The sequence below is a fragment of the Pipra filicauda genome, unplaced genomic scaffold (assembly GCF_003945595.2).
Source record: "Pipra filicauda isolate LSUMZ 115617 unplaced genomic scaffold, ASM394559v2 scaffold126_size2276778_pilon, whole genome shotgun sequence".
Classification (NCBI taxonomy): domain Eukaryota; kingdom Metazoa; phylum Chordata; class Aves; order Passeriformes; family Pipridae; genus Pipra; species Pipra filicauda.
The window spans coordinates 195,301-220,178 of record NW_024103729.1 but is presented as its reverse complement, the minus strand read 5'-3'; the positions used below and the strand labels follow the sequence as shown (position 1 = coordinate 220,178).

The window sequence follows — 24,878 nt, the reverse complement described above, 5'->3', positions numbered from 1 at the left end:
GCAGGTCCCCGCGCAGAGGCCGCGGGTGCGCACGAGTGGCGGGGTGGCGGCGGGGCCCGGCGGCTCAGAGCTGCCGCCGCCCGCGGGCCCCGCCCGGCCGCGCCGCTGCCCTCGGGGCCGGCCCAGGGGACGGGGGCCCCGCAGCCTCCCCGCCGGCGCGGTCAGCGATCCGCGGAGGACCGGGCTCGCGGGGGCGCGGAGCGGCCGCCGGCCCCGGGACGCGGTGCCAGGCCCCACCCGGCCTGATTAGCTTGTCAGGGTTTATCTCGTTAAGTTGCGCAGGACGTTACTCACATGACAAGGCACGGGCAAACTCTGGAGAGGGATTAATCCCCTAGAAGTTGATGTAAAAAAAAAAAAACTAGAAAAATGATTAAAAAAGAGAAGGAATCCGCGTTTCGTATTTTAACCGATCATTTGTTGAGCATTTGCGGGTACTGCTCAGGCAGGCTCACTGTTTTGGAGACAACGGAGCGTTCCCCTAGCGCAGACTGATGTCCGTCTTTTCCCGCGGGAAGAGGTGAGAGCCGCTCCCGCACTGCAGCGGGCGGCAGGGACACGGGCAGGGGCACGGGCACGGCAAGGGGCCGATCCTGAGCTCCTTAAGCAAAACTTCCAGCCGAAGCGGGACCGAGTTCCTAGCCGACAGCAATTTCCCCCTCTCTAATGAGTCGCCTTTGCTAATAAATGGTGCCTCTGCTCAGGTTCCTCAGTGGGCTGCAGCTGAGTCCGAAAGAATCTGATCCTTTATTCCAAGATGTGTTTTAATAAAACTGCTGTAACGTTGGCATTTTATTAGGAGCCTATTGTTTCCAAATTAATACCTTATCTATGAAAAAGTCTATCCTACCAAACTAGATTCACCTCTGTGCACCCCTTTCTTCATTTACATGCATTTTACAGCTGAGAACCTAGCTCTAGATTTCTCTGAATCATCAGACCATTAATTTGGTGGGTAGCGAGATGTTTCACCCAGATGGATATATTTCTGAATAAACTCAGAAGAAATGCAAAAACATGTGCTTTTCTGTCATATTCCTCTCCCCTCCCCCCCTCCCCCCCCTTTTTTTTTCCCTTTCCTCTTTAGTCGGTTTGTGTTGAGCAATGCCTTCAGAAACTTCATTATCTAAAAGGCAGACCTAGAGGGCAGGGACTTTGGGAATAGTTCCTTTTTATTCTGAAACTGTCTAAACTTAGAGCAGGGTTGAACATGTCCTCAAATCTGCACCTTCCAGGAAGAAATGAATGATGTGCCAGACTCTTCACTTGTAGTCAAAAAAATATAAACCAAATGCTGTGAGATTCAGAATTCTTTCTCAGGCCCATTTACTGGGCACATTTTACAGTCTCAGTGTAAAATGGTCACCTCAGAAGCTGACAAAAAATCCTATGTAGATGTTACTGTATATATTTTCCTCCATTTTATTTCAAGATGATTTTGCTAACAATTCATAGAAAAAAATGGACAGCACACCCGACAGGATACCTTTGCAGGTTGCAGGCCAAGCAAGCTCCAACAGCTTGCGTTAGAAAAGACTTGGATTAGGTGCAATATTTCTGAAAGAAAATTTCCCCCCTGCCCCCATGCAAATAGATTTTTTTTTGCACTTAAAATTTCACCTTTCTTTGACTTTCTTGAATGGTGAAAGTTTATACCCAGGTCAGCATGAAGCACTGTAATGGAGGGTGGTTTGCAGTGGAATTTTAGATTTTAAGGTATTGTACATAAAAAAAAAATCCTAACAGAGCAAGTGTAGTTTCTGCTGGGAATCTAAGAGAACTATAATCTAGGAAATACCCTGAAAATACTCATCTACTAGATAACATGACTGCTGAATAGAAGTGTATTTCCACTAGCTCATCATTACAAATCAAGAAATATTGTAAATATATTCGATTGATAAATCAAGAATTTGTAAATGCAGTGCCAGCATCACAGCACTCTAGATATTTTTCTTAATTATAAAAATAAATGTTTAATTATTCACGTTTGGATTGTCCTTGTCTTATCTTTATGCTTTATTGGTATGTTTGGTTTAGGAAGTGGGGTTATAATGCAGGCAGTTACATATCTAATGTGAGTATCTGTATTTAAATCAAAATCATTATCTTTCACACAGGTGAGTGAAGCAGGTTATTTGCTTACAGTACTTTTGGTGTCAGTCATATTTTTGATCCATTTAGTTTTTGTTATTCATTTTTATTTACGATTACTGCTTGCAGCAGGACTTTCATCGAGATGACTGTACCTAATATGAGCATTTATAATTGTCTGGCTAGCTGGTCTAAAATACTTAGGATATTTTTGTAAAACTAAATTAAAAATATATTCTTGGTCCTTGATTAGTTTTCTGCTGTGATATTTGTAGGAGTTGTCTAGCCTGTGTGTATGTCTGGTCAATACACAACAAGGTTCATGTTTCTACAGACATTTTTAATCATACAGCAAATTGTTGAATGCTCCTATAAGGAGCAATGGACAAAGGCTACCAGGAAGGGTGACTACATTAAACTGGCGAAACACATGTGGGCTGAAACAAGGGACTGAACCAAAACCCACACTGAAATCAATGGGAGACTCCTATTGAGTTGGAACAGGCTTCAGACAGAGTATAAATGACTGTACAGGTATGGCACTTTTCGTCTCCTTCCAGTTTTGCTTTGGTTTATAGCACATTATTTACTGCTAACATTCTTGAGCTAGATTAAAATTTATTGATTCATGTCTGACATAGAAAGGTCTGTTTGGATGCAAGCACTGATAGGAAAGCTGGACTGATGTTGCAGAGCAGATGGAAATGACATGCAAGTCACCTTATCCAAATAATGATTGCTTTCAGGATATTTCTTAAACTATTCTTTTACACAAAGGTGTATTTTTGTGTGAATGCAGCAACTACTCAAGAGATTTGGTCAGGTTCTTTCCAGTAAACTGTTTTCTTTCAGGCACATGACTAAAAGTTGAAAATTGACCAGATTACCAAATCTATATTCTTTGCCAAGGAGTAACAGCAATGAGGGACCCCGATCCCCCCCACCCCCTGCTGCTCCCTCAACCTTAGCATGGCCCTACAAATATAACTTAATAATTAATTCACTGCTAATATTGGAACTCGACTGTGAAAATGCTGCTTTCTGCTAGGAGAATTCAGATGCAGTAAACGCTGCTACAGCAAATGGAGTGTTTCTGTTGGGATATGCTATAAATGGGGTTTAGTCAGTTCCCACTGGAGCCATAAGTTTAGGATCAGATCCTGCTTAATATCATATTTCTCCTTCTCGTGATACTTATTGACTGTAGCAAAAAGGACAGCTATTTAAAAACCCCCACCCCTTAAAAATATATGGACTTGCTTATCTAGAAAATCTTGGTATTGCTGGAATTTTTAATTTTCTGCCCACATTTGTAAAGGACTTAGAGACTCCCTAACAAACTTAGCTTCATATATAGATACTCTCCCCTTTTTAGTTCTATTGTGTACTGAAGAATAGGACACTTAATTAAAAAATCCTAACAGCATAAAATTGTGGAGTGTTGTCAGCAGTTGCAGAGAAAGGGCCAAATTCTTCCTTTCTTACCCTGGCAAAACTCCCATCAGTGCTATGTTCTTTATGAATCTTGAACATGTATTTTAAGACCCCACCAATAATAAAGAAATTGTTTTACTCTTTCTTAAGTGTTTTCCTGCTGGCTGACAGCAGCAATCAGAAAGCTGCACGCTCTTAGTTTTTCTAGTCATAAAATAAGAATAAGATAAATAAGATAAAATCCTAAATGTTTCAAAAAGCTGTAAACAACTCACTTCCGATATGAAAGCTGTGCAGGAACAATCTGTCCTCTTCCAAGCAGGACTTTGAGTTAAACTATAGGGAAAGTTCTGCAGCCTTTTAGCTTTTCCCCAGCCAAAGCTGTCAATAGTTAAAATATTATTTTTACCTGTAGAAGCACAATGAAAGGGCTTTTACAATCCAGATCTGTTTATACTCTGTAGGTCTACTAATGAAACAAAGTTTCTCCTCTGACATGCCCAAATAAACAATGACCTTATTTCAAATTCCGCTCAATAAGTGTGTTAAATGCATAAAGTATTTTGAGTAAATGCCATGCAGCTGTTTGGTGGCTTGCAATTGCTGTGGTATCTCGTCTGCCTGTGTTCTGTGTACTGCTATAGATCCTGCAAGTGGACACTGCTATTTCTGACACATCGTGTCAGATTTTCTATAAGTCTACATGTTTTGTTCCAAGTAGATGAAAATAGTGAAACATTATAAATATTAGATAGTCTTGCTCCAGTGTGTGGTGCTGTAAATCTCTGGAGATTTACAAAGAGACAGTGACAACATGAATGCAGTTACACACGATACTACTTTATGAGCTAATTCTATAAAGCAACATCTCAGCTGTGCACTGATAATAATTTTTCACGGCAACTTTTGGAACGTCCCATGAAACCTTTTAATAGATTAATTATTTGCTCGTCCCAAAATAAATTTGCACGTGGCTAGAATGAAACAAAAGGCCCACCACTGCTTCAGGAGGAGTTTTGACTGAGAAGGAACTCAGAGTAGAACCAGTTGTTTTAGGGTTCAGAGTAAAATATTGAAATACAGTGATAATCTGCCAGGACACTCTGGTCTGGCTGTGCAACTCAACTGTATGAGCCCTGTGAAACTTTTGCACTGTCCACTGGTCTGTAAAAGTTCTAGGCTGGTGAAGGAGAAATATTTCTTCTCTGTTAGTTCAACAGGTGACTTTGAAATGACCTATGAATTCTTCCACTTTTGTCAAGCTGAGATCAATAGCTAGCATGGTTCTAGGAAAATACGTGTAGGTATTTTCTCAAGGCATGCTAATTTAAAAAATAAGATCTGGAAAAACACTTGTAGTGTTAGAAGATTCAAAGACTACTCAGAAAAAAAAACAACTTTGGAATTGTTGTAGCAGCTGCTATAATCTATTATGTAAATCATCTGGGAATTAAAACAAAATATTTTGTAAGATAGTTTTTTGTCAAATAATAAATATGCTATCATTTACAGTTAATGTTTTTCCAGAGGTGTTATTGTTAACTGATGAAAGTGAAACCTCAGAGTACTCCTTATTTTGACTGATGAGGATTTAATATTTATTTATAGCTGTGCCAATGATAACACCCGTATATCTGTTCAAGAGAACATATGTTTCTCAAAATTGGGTGTTGGAACTTACACTGTTGATCTGTACCGAGTTATATTTGTCTTCTAGGTGTCACCTAGATACTCTCACCAAATTTTATCAGACATACTAAGTTATGAAATACGTGAAAAAAAATCCCCAAAGGCATAAGTGTCTTTGGTCAGATTATTATTTACTTAATGTTCTTTTGTATCACCATAAAGCTCTCTGCAGAAGCTTGGTGGTTACTCTTCATTGCCTGAGTGTTGTAAACTGGCTTCTATAAAAACAAGAATCAGGCTCTTTAATTCATTTTGCCCTTCTATACAGGGCTGCTGGTGCAACATGTCAGATCATCAGCCTGTTGACTAAAGTACAGTATGATTTCACTAATGACTGGGATGCATACTGCAGATTACCACATTTTGCAAATTAGTGAGTAATCAAACAAACACCATAAAAATCAAGGATACTGCATAATGAAATATACTTTATTAATTTATTTTTACAACCATATATTAGCTTTAATTATTTGTGTTAGTAATTCATTGGATGCTAGCACATGGAGCTAGGGAATGTGGGCTTTTCTAAAAAAAAATGTTTTAGTATCCAAAGCCCCCAGTGTAGCAGTCTGACATACAGTCCTTTGTGAGAAGGTGGCTGAGCACTTCTTCCTTGAGTGGGCAACCCTCTTTCAGAGATAATCCCTAGGAAGGCCCTAAAGTCCTCAGAGCCAGCCCCATCCATCCTGGTGGAGATCCATCCTAGGGAGGACTGGCTGTCACCTTGGGAAGGTTGCTGCAGCTGGGCTTGCTGCTCACCTGTGTTTGCTTCAAAAGAACCGATGAAGAGAGAAAAACTCATGTTGGGCAGGTTAGGGCAGGATCCTGACTTGACTTGGCCACTCATTGGAAATCTCTCTTTCTTCTCCTTTACTCTCCTCCTTCCTCCTGCTTTCCTGGTCCATACTCAAGCCTAGACCACAAATAACACTAAACTATCTTTTACCCACCTTGTTTCTGGTGATGGATCAGGGAGTGAAAGCTTTTCTACTAGGTGACTGTTGCCTGCAAGGAGGATTTATCTCTGGGTTCCCCTCTGAGATGTCCACCTCCAGCACTGCCTGCTGCCCAGCTGGGCAGACATCATTCTTTTAATGTCTGTGGAATGAAATTCTGCTTCTCCTGAGTTCAGTTTGGGCCTCTGATGTGGAGGAAAACATCCCTTTAGGGCCTTAATTTCTTGCCATTCCTGTAAGAAAAGTACTGATTTTTAAAAGCATAAAGGTAAATATTGTGTGTATGTATAAAACCTACGTGCAATGTGCACAGTCTTTGGTTTTTTTCTCACTGTACATTAAATTTTCTCTTCCATATACTAGCTTGTCATCTGGTATTTCCATAAACTCTCAGTTGTTAAAACCATTTCTCTTTTTTCCTTATATTTTAAGTTTGATCCATGAATGGCCTGTCAAGAGTTTTATATTATTGTAAGCTGAAGTTTGGATGGTAGCAGCGACAGGCCACTAACCATAATTGTGTTGCTGTTACCACTGTAACAAATTTGTGTCACTTAGCTATTTTGAAGCTTGGGAAGTATATAAAGGCAAATGTAGTACTGATGAATATTTATTATGCTGCTGTGGGATCTTAGGTTTAACCATGTTTGCCTCAGTTCTTCAAAACTATCCCTAAAATTTAGCAGAGTGGATTATATCTCAAAATGGGTGACAACTGTGAAAAATCTTGCTGGAAAAATTATTTATGACTATGGAAAATACTTATTTATATAATTTTAATAATAACAGTGTTAGGGATAGTTTTCTTGCAAAGCCTGGAGTAGGAGACAGATACTTGGTCTGACCTTAAGTCAGTACACCAGTATTTGACAAGATACTAAGTACAGTGTGAGGTACACAGATTTTCCTCATTTGACAATATTCAACTGAATGCAAGTTTATGCCCCAAGTATCTGTGTTTCTTGGTGACCTTATCAGAGAAAAGAAAGTTTTGGCCCCCTTATATTCTCAGCAGGAGTAAGCCTTTTCTTGTATCACAGTCAAGGCAAATGAAGGTTGTGTTCTTCACTGCTTCTGAGGCTGGTGGGGTATTATTAACCTACTTGAAACATGATTTTAATGTGTATAAAACACGCTAACAATTTCAATTTATTGGCAGGTCATTGATTTTTTCCTTTTCCTTTTTTTTTTTTTTTAGTTAAAAATGAATATAGGTAATAAAAAATTGATAGGTGTGAGTCATAATGTTTCCCTCCTTTATTTCATGAAATAGTCTTTTTGAAATAGTCACAATCTAGAAGTAATTTTTTTTACTCCTGTTGATAATATAGTGTGCATTGGAGACGACATAATGAATTGTATTTTAGATAATTACAGTCTTCTTAGAAGCATAGCAGCCAGTATTTTTCACATATGGAGGACCTCTGTTAGAATGGATCTCGATTTTTTTTTTAATTTTCAGGTTAGTGAGAACTGCAGTTATCTAGCAGCTATTGAGTCACTACTAATGTTTGAGTGTGAACCATAAAGAAATGGTGAAGCGTTGCAATAAAAGGAGCACTGTTTTCATGTGCTGAGTCTGACTGTCCATGGGTGTAGCTGGAACAAACTGGTCTGGTCAGACTTAACCCTTCAGAATCAATGCACTTAAGTCCAGAATGACTAAAGTTGAGCAATTTTTGAGGTTTAAGTAGAGGCTAAACAAACCCCAGATCATCTTATGACTTCTGCAGACAAACAACTGACTTTCATCCATTCAAGCCTAGCTAATGGTTGTGCTCTTTTCCTTGGCCAGTGAGTGTGTGCAAAATATGACTATTTTTGAATAAGAAAACCTCAGACATTTACACGAGAACATCTCTCAAGGTCATAAAGTATGTGTGCTAAAGACAAAAGGATATTAATTTGACCATAATCTGTGTAAGGGCTTTCAACAAGGCAGGCGAATGCATATTTTTAAGACTTTTTTTCTCTAGTAATTTAATTTCTCAGGAAATGCTGACATTAATATTTTATTTTGAGCACTGGGGCGCTAATGGTATTACCCATGATTCTCTTTACTCTTGACAGTACACTCAACACCAAACACTTGTTCCACTGGCATATTTATCCCCTGGTATACGTAAAGTCTTCTTTTTCTTTTCCTTTCTCTCTTTTTTTTTTCCCCCCATGCTCCTAACTTATAAAAAGCACCCATGTTTAGAAAGGCTGGAAAAATAACGAGATGGGGGACATATGAAAAACTGTGATTTTTCCAAGTGAAATTAGAAACAGGGTCTCTTTAACATGGAAATTTGATTTCTCTACAATTTGAGGACTCATTTCTGCAACTGTCACATATGTAAAATTTCCAGTGAAGTCAAAGAGGCCTTTGAATACAAAGAAACAGCACAATCAAGCTCTGAATATATATATATTCCATATGCTTTTCTCTCTCTTCTAGTGATATACGTTATAATTTCATGCAGATAAAACTGTCATAATTTTAATTTATACAGTCCTTAAACTGTTTAAAAATGAAATTAATAAAAACAATTTCAGAGAAGAAGGACTCGTCTTCGTGAGAGCATTTAATTAGCATCTCCATTTTTTATTTTAAACTGAAATGGGAAATATTGCATTGTCAGGACATCCTTGAATAGTATCCTAGATATTTTGTTTGTTTGGAATGGCTTGAAATCACACAACTTTACTGAATTATAACCAAATAAATATATCTAAGCCTGAGGGCAGGAAGTCCTGGCAGCTGAGATGTAGGGAACCTGCCGTTTGTCCATACTAGATTCTTCTGTTCCCTTTTACTAATAAATCTAGTAGAAAGCTTTGTTTTCACTCTCTGCATGATAAATAAAGTCTCTGTCTATGGTGCCATATTAGTGCTTGGTACTGGTGCTTGTAATTCCACCTATTCTCACGGAGAGATGAGACCTCTGTGAACCAAACCTCATCAGGTCAGGTTTTGTTTGGGTTAGTGCCTGTTTCGAAGCAGGGAAAATATTGCATTTTGGAAGTATTATGGGATTGATGAATCGCACCTTGGCTTCATAAAGTCATCTGCAACAGTTATTTGAGCTTCCAGACCACCCACTTCAATTTTTGGCTTTTCACAGTGTCCAGTTTTGTTTTCTATTTACCCATTTTAAAATTCTGCCTTCCCCCCATCCCCACCTCAATCTCATTTGTAAAAAATCAGTCAAGAGGAGACTGTAAAAAGTCAGGGTAGTACCCTCTGCATGTTCATACAACTCTGTTTGGCTGAAGTCTTTCATAAACAATTTTTCTTGCATGATAGAGCATGTGCTGTGTGGCAGACATTTTTATGGAGTAGCCTAGGACAGGGCTAATCACATCACCCTGTCTCAGGTTTTGACCTTATCACTGTTGTGCACTGAGCCTAAAAATTGGACACTGGCAACCACATTGCAGGAAAATAAATGGGAGGTGACATTTTAGTTAAAAAGAATAAGTAGATTTTATTTTATTGAAACAAAAGGTCATAGGACTTTTATTTATTGTTCTCGTGTGAGTGTAATTAAATAGCTGCCATGTTGCCATGTCAGGCGAGTTAAAAAAAAAAAGGGAGGGGGGCAATATGAGTTGCCAAGCCCCAATTCATGGTTCTGCAGCTGTTTTACATTCAGGCCTTTTAATGAAGCCAGTGGAAACTCTACCTGGAAAGCAATAAGGGAATAATATTCTTATGTGAAACATCATTTATAACATCTGTAATAAAGCAGGCTAAATCATACCTCTGCCATTTGAAATCATAAATAGTATGCTAGCTTTTAAAAGCAGCCTTTGTCCTTTTGAAATCTTTTGATGTCAGGCTGCTTTAAGAAAAGCCTAAGTGGACTCTTCTGTACAGTGGTTTGATTAAGAAAAAAATCATTACGGTCTTCAATACCTCTCTAATGAAAAGTAGTATATAAATGTGAGCCTGGTAATTCACTATTGGTATCAGAAATAGAAGAATTTGTTGATACAACCATCATTGTTTATATATAATATAAATAAGGATATAATAAAATAAGCTATTCTAAATTGATTATTTGCATTTTTTAAAAATATATTGATATGTATGTGCATGCATGTAGACAGGTGACATAATCTTTAACAAACTGTGATTAAGAATGTAATTTTTCACAGATGCACTAAACCTCTTATTTCATAGATACATTGGCACCTTTTACAGTGATAACCCGACTGTACATAATGAGAGACAAGCTCTGGCAGCACTAGTAAGGATCTTAGTACAAAGTAAGAATAGGTCCTGCAAATTCAGAAACAACAACAGGTATTTCTGCAAATTGGAAAACAACAGTTACTTGCAAAATGCCAGGCTGCAGAGAGTGATTTGGTTTGGAAGGCATATTGGCTGCAGCTTCCAATATAAAACCATTTAAACCCAATGTAATGCCAGACGGCCAAACACGAGCCACATGTGTGTGACCTGCACTGCCCTGGGAAACCTGCACACCACAGCCAGTGCTCAGGCAGCTTTTCTGGGGTGCTTGTGGTGAGCTGCAGAGGCAGGACCTGGAAAAGAAGCTCAAGTTCAGAAGAAATGGCTGCACTGTAGGGTGTTTCCTGAGTAAACTCTGACTCCAGTGAAAAATTGTCAAACCTTTCATACCCTTGTATTTTTTTCACACCACTCATTTCTGGCACAGAACTCCCCACAGCCCAGGCAGTTGGCAGCCAGGGTCACCCAGGTGTGTTCTGCCCATCCTTGCTCCAGCAGTCACCTGGAGACCCACTGCTGTGAAGGGGCTTGTAAGGGGAGCTCTGGATAAAGACTGAGACTGCTTCTGGTTGGGAGAAATGAGCAGACAAGGATTGTCCCAGCACCTGCCAATCAATCAAATTGAACACACAGACCAGTGCGCAGCCCTCGAAGCCCTTGACCATCATTTACACTAACAGAGTTATCTTTCCCTGATGTTGTCTGAAAGAAGCAGGTCCCAGATGTTACCTGCTTAATAATTTTCCCATTTCCCAAGGACAAAGCTCCCCGCAGCTCCTGCAGTGAGGGCTGGGCGGACACCTATGGCGGGTCCTCAGAGCTTCGCTGTGCCCCGACAGCTGACAGAGCACATTGAAAAGGCTGTGCCTCCTGTCCCCACTGCAAAGAAGGACAATTTTATTAAGGGTTGATCTTATTTTTTTCCATTTTTTCATAGGAAAGCCACAGGGCTCTAAACCAAGTATAAATGTAAATTTTGCTGCCCCTCTTTTTTTTTTGTTGTTGTGTTGATGCCACCTGCCAAAAAGCAGAAATAAATTATTTGCTCTGAATTTGTATCCCATGAGACATGAAGATTTCAGAAGTTTGAGACAGAGCCTGCTATGTCTACTCTGTTCATGTATGATGCACGGGACAGAGTGTGGCTCATCAGGGTGATTAGTTGTAGTGATACAAGGATGCACATCATAATGTGGGGGCAATGTTAAGGTTTCCTTTTAGCTTTCAGTTTATTGTGTTTATTCGATTTCAGGATTGATGACTTCTAGAGCCTAATTCTCATCTCACAGACCTGATGTGGGTATTAAACACACTGTAATTGACCTCTTCTGATTTATAACAAAGTAGACTCAGATTCATTCTGAAATGGGCAGGCTTATCCACAACTTCCAGATGTTGACAATGCAATTAGTTCCTACATGGAAAGAAAGAGAGGTGTTTCTTCAAGCCCATCATAAATTTCCATGCTCCAATCCCTCTTTGTTTTAACTTTGCCCACATGCTGGTATGTCATGGTGGTAATTGGACATTTTGTTTTTTGAGTTACATGGAGAATCTGCACCCAACTCATTGACATATAGACGGATAAGATGCTGGAAAAAGAGGATACCTCCAGCACAAGTGTTATAAATAATTGGTCTTAAATAAAAATATACGGAGAAAACAAAAACACTGCTATTAAATATAACTTTGCTGTCTGCAGTACTACACAAGACAGATTCGCAACATTAATTATTTCCACCAGCTTTGAGCCTGAAATATGAATATGTCAGGTATTTAAATACTAATTTACTTAAAAAAAATCTCTACTTTATTAAAATATCATTATGCATATTGGAAAGTTAAAAGTCAAAGCTATATAGCTGCTGAGGTAAAATTCACATTTATTGTCCACTGAATGTGATGGAAATTGAATTTGTCAGGAAGCTGATTGATATCTAGAAGTGTTTTGTTTTCAGTGACTGGCACTGCCGAGTTACAACCATCTATCATCTAACAGGTAATTAGTCAGATTTCTCATCATGAGCCTTCAATCCTGCTGTTTTATTATTGAAATACCACAAACCAGTAGGCATCTGAATGCAGATAAAGTTCTCTGTCATGGTCTTAAGGACAAAGACAACATTTTGCAACTCAGCTGTAGTAAGTTTGAATAAAAGTCACTGAAATGTGAGGCATGACGTTAATATACATGGGAAAATGAGATCCTGGAAAACATCATCAGTGTTGACTTCTTTTTTTCCTGCAAAACAACATTTAGTATTAAAAAGTTTAGTCTTGCAATGCAGAAAAATATTTCCTAGTACATAAGGAAGCTAGATGAGGGAAAAAAACGTTTTGGACCTTGGGAGGACAAGGTGGAAATCAGGGTCTATCTCTCTGAAGCGCCATGTCCCTGTCTCTCCTTGTTGGCGGCAGATATCAGCTCCTCCCATGCAGGAGCCCCAGGTTCTTCCTGGTGGTTCCCAGAAAAGCCAATCCTGCCCCTGTATACATCTGTGGTAGCTCCCATTTTTCTCCAAAGAAAACAATGGCACAACTCACTGAGTTTGGCCCCATTTGAAAGTGGACAGGAGTGGAGTTTGGGAGTCAGGCCACAGCGGACCCCAAGAGTTTATGTTTATACAAAAATAGCTTTGTTGGAGGGTTTTTATAAACTCTTCACATAGGGTTGAATGCATTTTGAACCATAAGCAAACTTTATTAAAAAAGGATAAAATATAGGATTTGATAACACAGTTGTTACCCTCATGACTGTGACAAACCTGCTTCTTTTTACATACCCACTTCTCCTCTCATGTCTTTGAAGTGTTCACTGTAGATGATATAACAGCAGTTGAAAAAGCATTATTAGCTAACGATATAAAAAAGTAAAAATAAACTTTTACTAGAGCTTCAGGAAAATAAGCACAATGAGCTGATTACAGTACTAAATGCGTTGCACTCCAGATTCTGACTGTGTACTCAGTGTCTACAATGAAATTGAAAATGTGTTGCTGTTCACCCATAAAATATTGCTTTTGTAACAGAATGCAATTGTATAAACTAAGATCAGTAAAAGCTTGTTTAATGTTCGGTTTGGGGACTAATGGATCTAATCCAGCTGCACAACTCACTCATAGCACTGTGTTGCCAGCAACCTTGGTGGCTTCAGTCAAATCCAATTTTTTTAAGCTTAATTCTAATGTAAAAAAAAATATTAGTGGAAGTCTGTGTTCATAATATCCCAGCCCTCTATAATGTCAAGACACAACAGCCTTTAGTTCTTAATGAGTCATAAATATTGTTATTTTCTAGAGAACTTCCATTATCGAGTATTCAAATTTTATATACTTCTGTAATCCTGAGCTAGACATGATAATTCACCATAGCTGATAAAGTGTTCTTGGTTTATGCAACACCCCAGAAAACAATTGCTAAGCAAGTTAGCTAATCATACTAAAAAATGTTTTGATCCAAAATGTCAAAACATATCTAGAATGAATAAACTGTCCAGTGGGTTTCCTGTGTTTAATGATTCAAAGAATTTGACAGTAGCAGGATTTAAATCACAGTGTACATTGTTGGATAACATATATGTGAATATTGTATTACAGTATTTAATTTGCAATTGTTCCTTAAGATTATCTTGTGCTGCAGAGCCAAGTAATTTTGAATTATGAGTTTGTTGCATATGCTTGAGCTGACATTGTCACATGTGAGCAAGAGGCTGAGACATGATTAACAGTGAAAGAGAAGAGTTTGTATTAAAGAGACAGCTGAAATGTGAAGGAAGGTAGCTCTTGTTCCACAAACTAAGTTTGTCATGGAGGAAGACCAAAGCTTGAAAGTTCTGAATAACACCAGACTTTTGGGGAGAGTAAAATGGAATTTACACTTTGTGGCTGAGACCCATCTTTCAAGTAAATGCTCCCTGCAGAGAGGATCAAATAACCCCTTGATGGAAAATACAAATATAAACCTGACCATGAGCCACAACTTTTCTTTACTCTCCTTCCTTACAAGAGGTCTGTTTTACAGGAAATTTTGATAGCTTGGGTGCTTGGGCAGACCAGCCCTGTCAAGCTGTTTGTAAACAAATCCCTTATTTCTTGTGCAGTTACTCTACAGTCCAGCCCTTACAATCCATCTGGCAACAAAGACAAGCTCCTGTCTTGAGAGGATGCAGTGAAAAGAATGTGTAGATAGAGACAAGGAGTCAAACAGGAAATCAGTGTAATTGACAAAAACCCCCAAACTGGCAGAACATAAGGTGACTGTCAAAGCAGGGTGGAACATATTAGCAGTAATAAATAACCCAGAAATCTCACTTCATGGAAGCAAACCAATGTAAACACTGAAGACAGCCAATGCTAAACACTAATTAGATATAATTGCATCTTCAAAATGATTTAATGGATCGGAGAACCGTTCCCTGGCACTGCCCTCTTGGACACCTGGGCAGAGGCAGTCAGCTCCCCCTCCCAGGTCCCCAGGCTTTGCAAAACATCAGTGAGGAACCAGGGGCCAGATCAGGGAAACTGGAAGAAAGAAAAACTCTTCTCAGGCATGACCGACCTTGGAGGATCACATCTGACTCCAAACATGTCTTCCCTGTAGCTTCATCCATGGTCCTCTTTCTTGCACAGAGCCAACATAACTCCTGGGTTATTCAACTGTACCTGGAAAGGCTGGCTGCTCCTGGAACATGTCAGGGGATGCTGGGCCACAGAGCAGCAGCAGAAGTTGGGATTTCTCTATGTTACTACAGATTAAGAAGGTTCTTGCAGAACATTTCTAAGTGATAGGTCACAGGCTATGTCAGGATTGCTGAATATTTGCAGATGTGAGTTACAGTCTCTGTCAGTGCAGTGAGCTAGTCACATGGGATGGGAGTCTTGTGCTTCAACACATACTTTGAAGTAGCTTGGACAAGTGGCTGATGTGTTTGCTGACTCTGGCACTGTATGTTATAATTTAAACTATTTGATTCTGCTTCTGGCTGTGCCTGTTCCTTTCATGAGCAGTTAGCAGTTTAAATTTAAGGAGACCCACCATACCAGCATTTTGTTTCTTGCTTCACTTTTCTGTCTCCCATCAGGCAAGTACCCAGCTGAGGGCAGGAGACCAGGGCTGACCTCTAGTGAAATGTCAAGATGTCTTATTCTTAAGCAATCACCTTTGGACAGTTGTTATATAAACACAACATGGTCTCTCCTAAATGGCTGTTCACCATCATTTGCATCAATAGCAGCTCTGCTGGTCTCTAAATGGAGCAGCCCTGGGCAGCTCAAACCACCTACTCTCTTCTCCCATCTCCTCTGTGTCTATGGTCTGTCTCCAGGCACTAGTAGTGTTCGTTATTCCCACAGGGCCGTCTTCTGGCACATGACCACCATCGCTCAGGGGACTTTGGCCAGTTACTTCCCAATGTCTTGCCAGGCAGCCTAGTGTCATTGGCACAGCATGGGCCATGGTGGAATGCAAAGAGAGGCTACTCTGACTTTCTGCCCTCCCTTCATAGTCTGCTGCCACAATCTGACACTGCAGTGGCCTCCAGACAAACCCCTGTTACAGTCATAATTTAACAGAATAGGACTTTAACAGCCAATACTCTCAAACCTCCTCACTTTTGGTGCTTTGTGGCATTTCTCTCTCTGTGTGGATGAATAACATACTTACAGCCTTATTTAGACGCAAGTGCAGAATAAATGGGAGTGTGAATAAAGTGCAGTGATCAAATAGGAGGTGACAGATTACAGAGGTCTGGTGGAACAAAAGTGACAGCGGTGGAGGGTCACAGGAAAGGATTCTTCTTGTCTCTCAGTTTTACATTCATTTTGATAGAGGCAAGATAGATTTTGAAATGAAGTTTCAAAGCACCAAGTCTTTAGAAGGAATGCTTGGAACAGATTATTTTCCTTTTGATGTTAGTAGATTAATTAAGCCACTGAAATCCAAAGTGAAGGGTAAAGTCAAGCCTACCATCAGGAGTAAGCATGAGCTGGCAAGTATATAATGTGTACTTTTCTCTCACCTTTCAGTTACAATTTTGGCTTCCTGTTTAGAGTGATGATGTCCAGGCTGTTGTTTCAGAAGATCCAGCAGCCATGTGCCAGTGCCAGAGCAGGACACATCTCCTAGTGCTTTGCCAGGTAAAAGCCCCATGTGTTCAACCTGCACCACCAGAGGTGTGTTGGGGTGGCCAACCAGCATCACCTGCTGATACAGCTCTCCTTCCCCTCATAGGGAGAAAAGAGTTCCCCATTGTGAAGGGACATAAGGGGGCTTGAGGTGCTGATTTTCTCTTCTGTGGGTTTGAGAAGTACTCACTTCCATCCTTGCACATCCCCCCACCTCCAGGCACCTGAACCAAATCCTGTAAAAAGGGCAAGGTTGCAAGGTGCTAAATACCTGGGGCTTAGCTAATACTCTTGGGGATAATGATAACTGACGTATTCACAGAAAGGAATTCTTTAAAGTTCAGTGGCTGTAAAATGGATAATATATTAATGTTTCAGTATGTTTATTAAATACTTAACAATGTAATTTTTTAGACTATTCTAGCATTGCTATCTTTTTGCATGTGCTTAGTTACGATTTTAAACAACTACAAAACAGTGACATGTGGTACTGAAGATTTTCTAAGCATCCCAAAGCAATATATGTGTGTGATATATGACATCCTTCCATAAATCCTAAATTTACACAGTATGCTAATGCTTGATTCCATAATTTCTTTTAAAAATGATTATACCCTGCTGCTAAGAGCAAAGGCATACTAAAATCAGTTTTCTATGCTTTTCCAACAATGAAATGCAAGCCAGCACACCACATAACCAATACTTACCATATGTTAGAAGATAATCCAGTAGGCTTCAGACACTGACATGATTTGCTTAAATAAAAATCCCGTTTTTAAAGGCAGTAACAACAGCCTACCATTTTTATTATTCCTTTAGTGACCTACTATAGAAACACTAATATTAAACATAAATATTTTTCCTGTAAATCAGTCTAGTCTATTTTCATTGCCTTTAATGTGGGATGGCAGTGGCTTAGTCGATAGGCTAGGGGAAAAAGAGCTGCAATTAAATCATTGGGCCGTTCGAAGAAATTCTCAAAACCAGAAAATATTCATCAGATCAAAAGGAGCCTAAAGAGCAGCTTCAAGATTTCTCTGGTATATTGGAGATGAGATGAAACAGTTCAATTTGGTATTAAAATAATTAAATGTAGTCCAGAAAAACAGCTATAAAATATTTTTGTAGAGCACTGATGTCTCTTAAGTGCAGTTCATTGCTTTCTCATTCTGTGCTAAATGAGACTTAATATTAAGCACATGCTTAAGTATTTGCAAATTTGGGGTCTAAGGAGAGAAAATGTGAAATGCAATTTTTTATAGTGAAAGGAATGAACGTGCTTGACAGGTTAAGATTAAGGCTCTATGCACTAATGTGGCATCTTTCATTGTTACAGAATGATAAGAAAATAGAAAAATTGCATGTAGAAAGTAGAAAGTAGCAAATACATGAATTCTTTTTTTTTAAACCACATTCACCAGGGAAAACATGCTTGATCTTAAGTACTACTTATAGGTGAAAAAAAAAAATTAAAGCTGAGATACTTCCAATTTTCCCCAAATCATTAGGACATTGGAGTTGCACTCTTGGCCCGCTGAAGTCAGTGATAAATGAAAGACCAGACCATTTCTCTCACATTGTACTTTTAAATACTGCTATCATTTCAAGTCATGTCATTACATGATCCTCAGTAAAATATATTTGTACCTGTGAGGCAGTGCTTTATATTTCCTTGTAATGCAAAAATTATGTAATAAATCTCAGCATACTGGATTTATTAACGGTCCAGTTTCTTCATCTAGAGGTATCTGAATTTCTGGTGCCCTTTTTCTTGGACCAGACTATTCCAGTTGGAGTAGTGGCTGGTTTTATTGAGTGATGGACTGAGCAAAACCAGTAGTTATGGGGATGCAAGGAGTATTCCCAATGGGAGCATTTGGCAGTACATAGAAATATTTGTAATAGGAGGATCTGGCATGTTTCCAGCATCTGCAAAAAAATGTAGACTCCTCCTTTACTCCCAAAATATGCAAAGGGTTTACAGCCGAGAACAGAGAAATGTGGGAACTCCACAACTTGACACGTTGATCTGATCCCAAATTGCCCACAACTGCCTACGTGCTTTGGAATGCCCTCTACAAACCCCAACATTTGGATTAAGTGTTCGTTAGTTCTTTTTCTAATTAATAGCAGAGTGGATTATTTTGTTCATTATGTAGTTAGCTATTTATTGGGCCAGATCTTCAGCTGGGGTTAATCATCATAACTATTGATCTTGATGGAACTTCCCAAATTATATCAGTCATAGTTTTGAATATTTGATTTTATGTCATTTTATAATAACACAGTGGAAATTACAAATAGAAATATATGTTTAAATGTTTATAGGTATATATTTAAATTTCGAATTTTGATAAGTACAATAAATTATGCACAGAAATCAATTTTGGACTAGATTTCGTAGGAAAAAAGTACGATTCATTCTTTTAGCTGCTGATTAGTAATTTTTTGCAAACATACTTAAAATTACTGAGAAGATTTTATTGAGGCATAATCCCATTGAAATAAATAGCTACATTATGCAACAGTAACTAGCCAATAATTTTTATTTTTTTTACATTCGGAAAATATCACCGGTTATCTCAACCTTCTGTTCAGTCAAAGCTTATGTTCATTTTATTGTAACCTACTTTAGAGATAAATCAAGCATATCCTTCTCCTTAGTATTGGAAATTAGATTGTACTAATTGTTCATAGCCTTGGGTTATAAATATACACCCTGGGAAAAAGGGCCAGCAGAGGACGCAGAAAATGATATGACTGTCCAATGGTGGGATTATTACATTTGAGAAAATACAATGGTACCAGAATCACAACAAAACTTATGACATGAAGACCTGGATGCCACTTTCAGAACATTCAAACATGTTGCAGTAAATCCCAAATCCTGCCCTGGCAGAAATGCGGGCTGGGCACACATTTCAAATGAATGAATGAACTCATACATGGCGATGTACTAGAATTCAGGGAGGATTTTCAAATGTACTTAGATTCCTAACTCTCTTACTAAACCAAACCACCTAAATACCTTTAAACATTGTCTGTTTGCACTATTTACTGAAGGACTTGTGCACTTGTAGCCTAAACCTTCACTTAGTTATCCAAAGATATATGTATCTGTTAAACTTTGAAAGTGTAAGGAAATTCTAGCTTGAATAGTAATTTCCAATAATTATTGTATTTCTTTTTCCTGTTGTTCATTCTCTGAGTGTAGGAAGATCCTTGGGATGGTGAAGATTATCTATAAACTTGAGGAGAGGGAGTAACCTCCACACACACTATGCAAAATGGGGCTGTAGTGTGGCTTCTAGGGGGCATCTGAGGTAGCACAATTATATGCCAATGGGATAGTCTCACTTTCCAAAAAGGTGATTGATTTACAGCTTAATGAACCATAGTAAAATGAAAGCGTGTCCCCCATAGTTACCTGTATCATGCTGTCATAGATGAGACTGATTAGTCACATAGACTGAGAATATTACTGGCAAACTCCTGTCCCTGCATTTTCGTCACACGAGGATTTACTCTTCCAGCTGCTTTTAATGAGAGTTGCATGGCTAAAGCCTAGTCTGCTCTTGAAGATCTTTGTGTGGAAACAAGAATTATTCTAGCTATGAGAGAATTGGCTCAGAAAGTTGTAAATTAAAGGTGATTAGATAAATATTGTGCATTTCCCAACCCATAGGCAAGATGTAGTACTCCAATATGGAAGGTATAAAATTGATTTCAAAGTATGATGTAGAGACAGTGGTTAAGAATGTATAATTATAACAATAAGATGTTGTAGGAGGTTTGAATAATCTTGCAATATGGTGTATATCAAATGTTTCTTATGCCACTTTCCTCTTATTTTCCTGTCTGTACCACGATATTTATACTTGTTTTACAAACAGATTATCACTGAATTACCTAGTAGTAGCTATAAAACACCGTAGGCGACTGTACAGCCATAGAAAGGCTCTGTGCTGTATCTCGTACGACTGTCACACGAGAAACTAAACTGCTAAGTATGGTAGCCACACTTCAGTTGGCATGCTTTGAACATGTGATTGCCATCATTTCACATAAAGCCAGGCAATCAGCAGGAGTTCTAATCATTACTACATAGTTTATTTTCACACTATTTTTCATATAGTATGTTATTTTGGAATTCATATCGTTGAATGGGTTAGTAAAGATTAAATTAGACAATGTAATGATAATCAGGACATTGTGCTGACTGTAGAAGAAGTAATTTGATTCTTTGAGAATTTGACAAGGGGGAGGGAACAAGAACTAGAAGTTTAAAGTAACTCTGAGATTTGAGGAGGATGGAATTAAACAGCAAAAGCAGAAGACTGAAAGAGGTATAACTAGCTGAAAAGGAATTAGTTGAAAAATAAAAGAAAGGTTTGAAAATCAAAATTGAAAACAGCTATTGTACATTTTTAATTAAAAAGTAAATGTTACATTAGACAGTCTTAATTACATATGAAAACAGAAACAGTTTGGGCAGATTTAAAAGTGTAGATAGAGGGTAAAACTGAAAGCAGCAAAAGGTAAAGAAACCCAAACAGAATTAATAAAATAGAAAGGGAAAAAGCCCTAGAGGAGGAATTAATACACCTCTGTTTCAACATTAGCACTTTCAAGGAAGCTCTAGCTGCCTGTCAGAGCCCCACTGGAATCAATGGGTTACTGTATGGGTGTGGATATCAACCAGTTCTCTGCAGTTTGCAGGCTCTTGGCTAAGATGTGAAGCTATCATCACCTTAACCACTGTGCTTGTATGTTATATCACATTTCCCCATCTGGATTCTGTTTTTTTTGTCTCTTAAACCAGCAGCCTCCTTGGAGCAGGGACTGTCTCTTCTGAATATTCAGCACTTAGCACAATGAAACCTTGATCCTGACTGCAATTTAGAAGAGTAATAACTATTTCTAATGATACTGGGTGTAAAGATTTTCAAAGCCAAGCAGAATTCAATTGCCAAAAACACTGAACTGGCCCAATATCATTTGGGGGTTATTTTAATAATTCTGCTCCAATATTTAAAGTTTCTGCATATTTCTGTTAACACTTGTGTGAAATCCAAATGTTTAGAAAACGGTATTGATGGTGTTTGAAAATACATATGAAAATTTTGATATAATGACTCACTAAGTATAGATAACGGATCTCTTCCTCTTCAAAAGACTTTAGTCAGTCATGGGGTAGAGATGATGCTGTTTGAATTAGATCTCTTCTTACAGAAAGCTGGCAATGCAGATGACCATTGTAAGCCCTCCGTGTGCACTCATCCTACACACAAAACTACTATCACTGGTGCTTATGGTGCAAAGAGTGTGTTTCAAAAGTCAGAAACTGGTTGCAACTGTGTTCCTTTTCCCAAGACGGCAAAGAGGGGTTCGTTTCAGGATCCTGAAGTTCTGGGGTAACCAAGATCATATAAATCTGAAGAATTTGAGAACAGGCATATTTTGAGCCCTCTCTCTTGGTACAAAACCAGTCATAAGTATTAGTCACTTTTGAAAACTTTGGCCTAAGCTAACCTCAGATGTTGACAGAATGTGACATACATGCAGCTCATTGAATGAATTTAGATACATCTGTAGAAACATTTTTTTCTTATTGTGTAAGCAATATATTTGATATTGACAGCACCTTTTTATCCCTGGACAATGGCATTGTTCTTTAACACTGGAGATTATCTATGTATGTCGGATAGTTAAGGTCCTTTTGGGAAACTAATGGAGATATTTAGTTAAGAGCCATAATGGGTAAAAGAGAGATCCTCCCTGTGACTTTTAAATATGGACCAGCATGCTTATATGAGTCCTGAAATGCACATTAATTTCACATTTATGACTACATCTGTTTCATTTGGAAGTCAACAAGAAAATGTTGAATGAATTGAGGAAAAAAAGGTAAGTGTTATCTCAAAACTATCCGTGCTGCTTTTATGGTTTTACAGAATCTGTAAGTTTAAGTGCTGTTACAAGAATCAGCAGTACCTAAGAAAAAGGCCATGGAAAGTCCACTCTGTATGTGCCTCTAAGCACATCTAAGGCACCATGTGCTTACAGGCAAGCAGAGTAACCTGGCAGTAGCTGAGTCTAGGAGGTACAATCGTGACTTTCTCTGCCCAGCAGCCTTGTTGTTTTGACACACAACTGTACTAATACTGCCATCTCCCTTCAGATCCTTACATCTGGAGAAGGGCATAAGCTAGATCTGCTTTGACTTAATGCATAAATATCAATTTTTAAGGTGCTTCATTCACATGGGCACAATACATAGTGACTCAACAACGTAAAAATTATGAGATCATGATTTGTGTCATTCAAGACATGGTATACAGGTAATTCGAGAAAGCTGAAGACTGACAAAAAACATATGGGTAACTCTTAAAACTGTTTGTTATTAGCAAGAGAAACATGGTAAGCCACTGGGGAGACCTAACTGAATCTACATTTTTGTGGAATAGTTGAAGGTGTGTATCTGGACATGCTGAAGCAAAACCTTACACATATGGCTAGTATATTCACATATGTTGACCAAAATTTTCAAATACCTAGCATTAAAATTTAGTCCTAAACTGCTATTAAGTTTCCTAATAATGCATGGCTATTTACCCCATACTCATAATTCCCTGCTGAAGTCAGAGCTTCCAGTTGGGCACTGCCTGTGAATAATCAAGCAATTTTATTTAGAAATCTAAATTTGGATGTAATAGTCTTAATGCTGTAGACATCTATCATGGTGTTTGTTTTATTTGCATGTTTCTCTGTTTGAAATTTTAATTGTTCTAATTTATGTTGCAATAAAATTGGTTTTGCATTTAAAAACTTGTCTTTGGAGAGATCAGTATAAGCAATAGGTCTAGAAAAGGTGATCTGAAAGCTCTGGCCAACCCAGTGTCTTCCTACAGGCAGCTGTATTTTTTTTTTTTTCTGACTAGTTTTATATGATATGACACAAGTGGTGATCTACAGTATACCCTGTATTTCAATTGGTCAAAAAAAAAATTATCTGATTTGTTTAATGGTATAATAACAGGGACAAAATCTTAATGAGTCTTCCTACAGCTTTACACATTGACTTCACAAGGGATTTTCATGTTTAAGGCACAGGAGCTGTGGGCCACACAGGTCAAACTGTATCTTGTCACATATGGGAATACAAAGCACCTCTCTTTATATTTTGCTGGAGTTGATTCAAATTCACTGTGGTCCACATATGAAGAGCAGAACTTGATAATAGCTGAGCTGTGACAGGAAACACTATCAGTTCTGTGAGTGCTAATAGGCATGAAGCAATGGGGCAGGCCAAAGCCTCTATGTCATCAGCTCTGTGGGAGCAGGCTGGCCCCTAGTGAGAGTCCCCAGTCACTCACTGCCTGCACAGTCACCAAACCACTGTGATCATTGCTGAGGGATCTTTGCATGTGGGGATGCTGGCAAATGAAGCCTTTTATATGTTGAAAAAATAAATGATTGACATCGGGTTTATAGAAAGATGTATTATCACTCTATTAGAAAAAGAACATCAGGAAAAACATGGAGAGTTCTTCTGTAGGAACTGTAGAAGTCTTGTGTGCCTGGGACTTGTCTGCTTTAATCCACTGCTGTGTTGGGATGACAAAAAGGTAATTTTTGTCCCTATTCTTCCTTGTCCGTATCATTTCACCATCATGCAAACCCACAGTGCTGCTGTAGGCTTTGTAAAGCAGAAAGGTGGGTCACTGTCATGTGGATGGCAAGGAGAGGGGCACAAATGGCTTCTGTGGACATTTGTGCATTTCTGGAGTCAAGGATACCAATCTTTGCCCAGAACAAGCTCTGTTTTCTCTGGGGTTTACAGGGATACATAGGGATCTAAAAGGGTGCAAAGCAGTCATGACAGTGGCTCCAAGTGTTATTGCTGAGTAGGAGACTTGACCTGTGCATCGCAGAGAGGAGCATGAGTCAGGGTTTGTCCAAATGCCAGCGAAGCCTTGTTCTCTCAGCAACCCATCACCCTCCCTCCTCTGAGGTGGTTCAGCCAGGGTGAGTATCTTTTAGGGTACAGAGGGCACTAGTGTGAGTATTTTTTGTGTGAGAGAGCTGACGGGACTGTCTTATTTTTGAAATATCTGAATCCACAATGAGAAAATAAATCCTTCATTTCTTGCAAAACCAAATAGAGCCCTCATACTTTTTTATATTGGATACTGATGTAGTTTCATAAAATGGAGTTCTAAATTTAATAGTCTAACTCTCCATATTAAGACACATCTTTTTGCTTAATATGCAAACATTCAGGTAGATTTATATTAGATCCATTACAAAAAGTGGGGATAGGTAGTAAAGATTATATTG

General features: G+C 38.7%; 1 long non-coding RNA gene across 1 annotated transcript in view; it reads left to right on the top strand.

The window, feature by feature from the left end:
- LOC120324961 overlaps nucleotides 1-24,878 on the top strand; it is a 63,881-nt gene that overhangs the window by 1,234 nt on the left and 37,769 nt on the right. The window contains exon 2 of the long non-coding RNA XR_005566699.1: nucleotides 16,440-16,550. This is a non-coding gene — a long non-coding RNA (uncharacterized LOC120324961). The remainder of the gene's footprint in view (nucleotides 1-16,439; nucleotides 16,551-24,878) is intronic.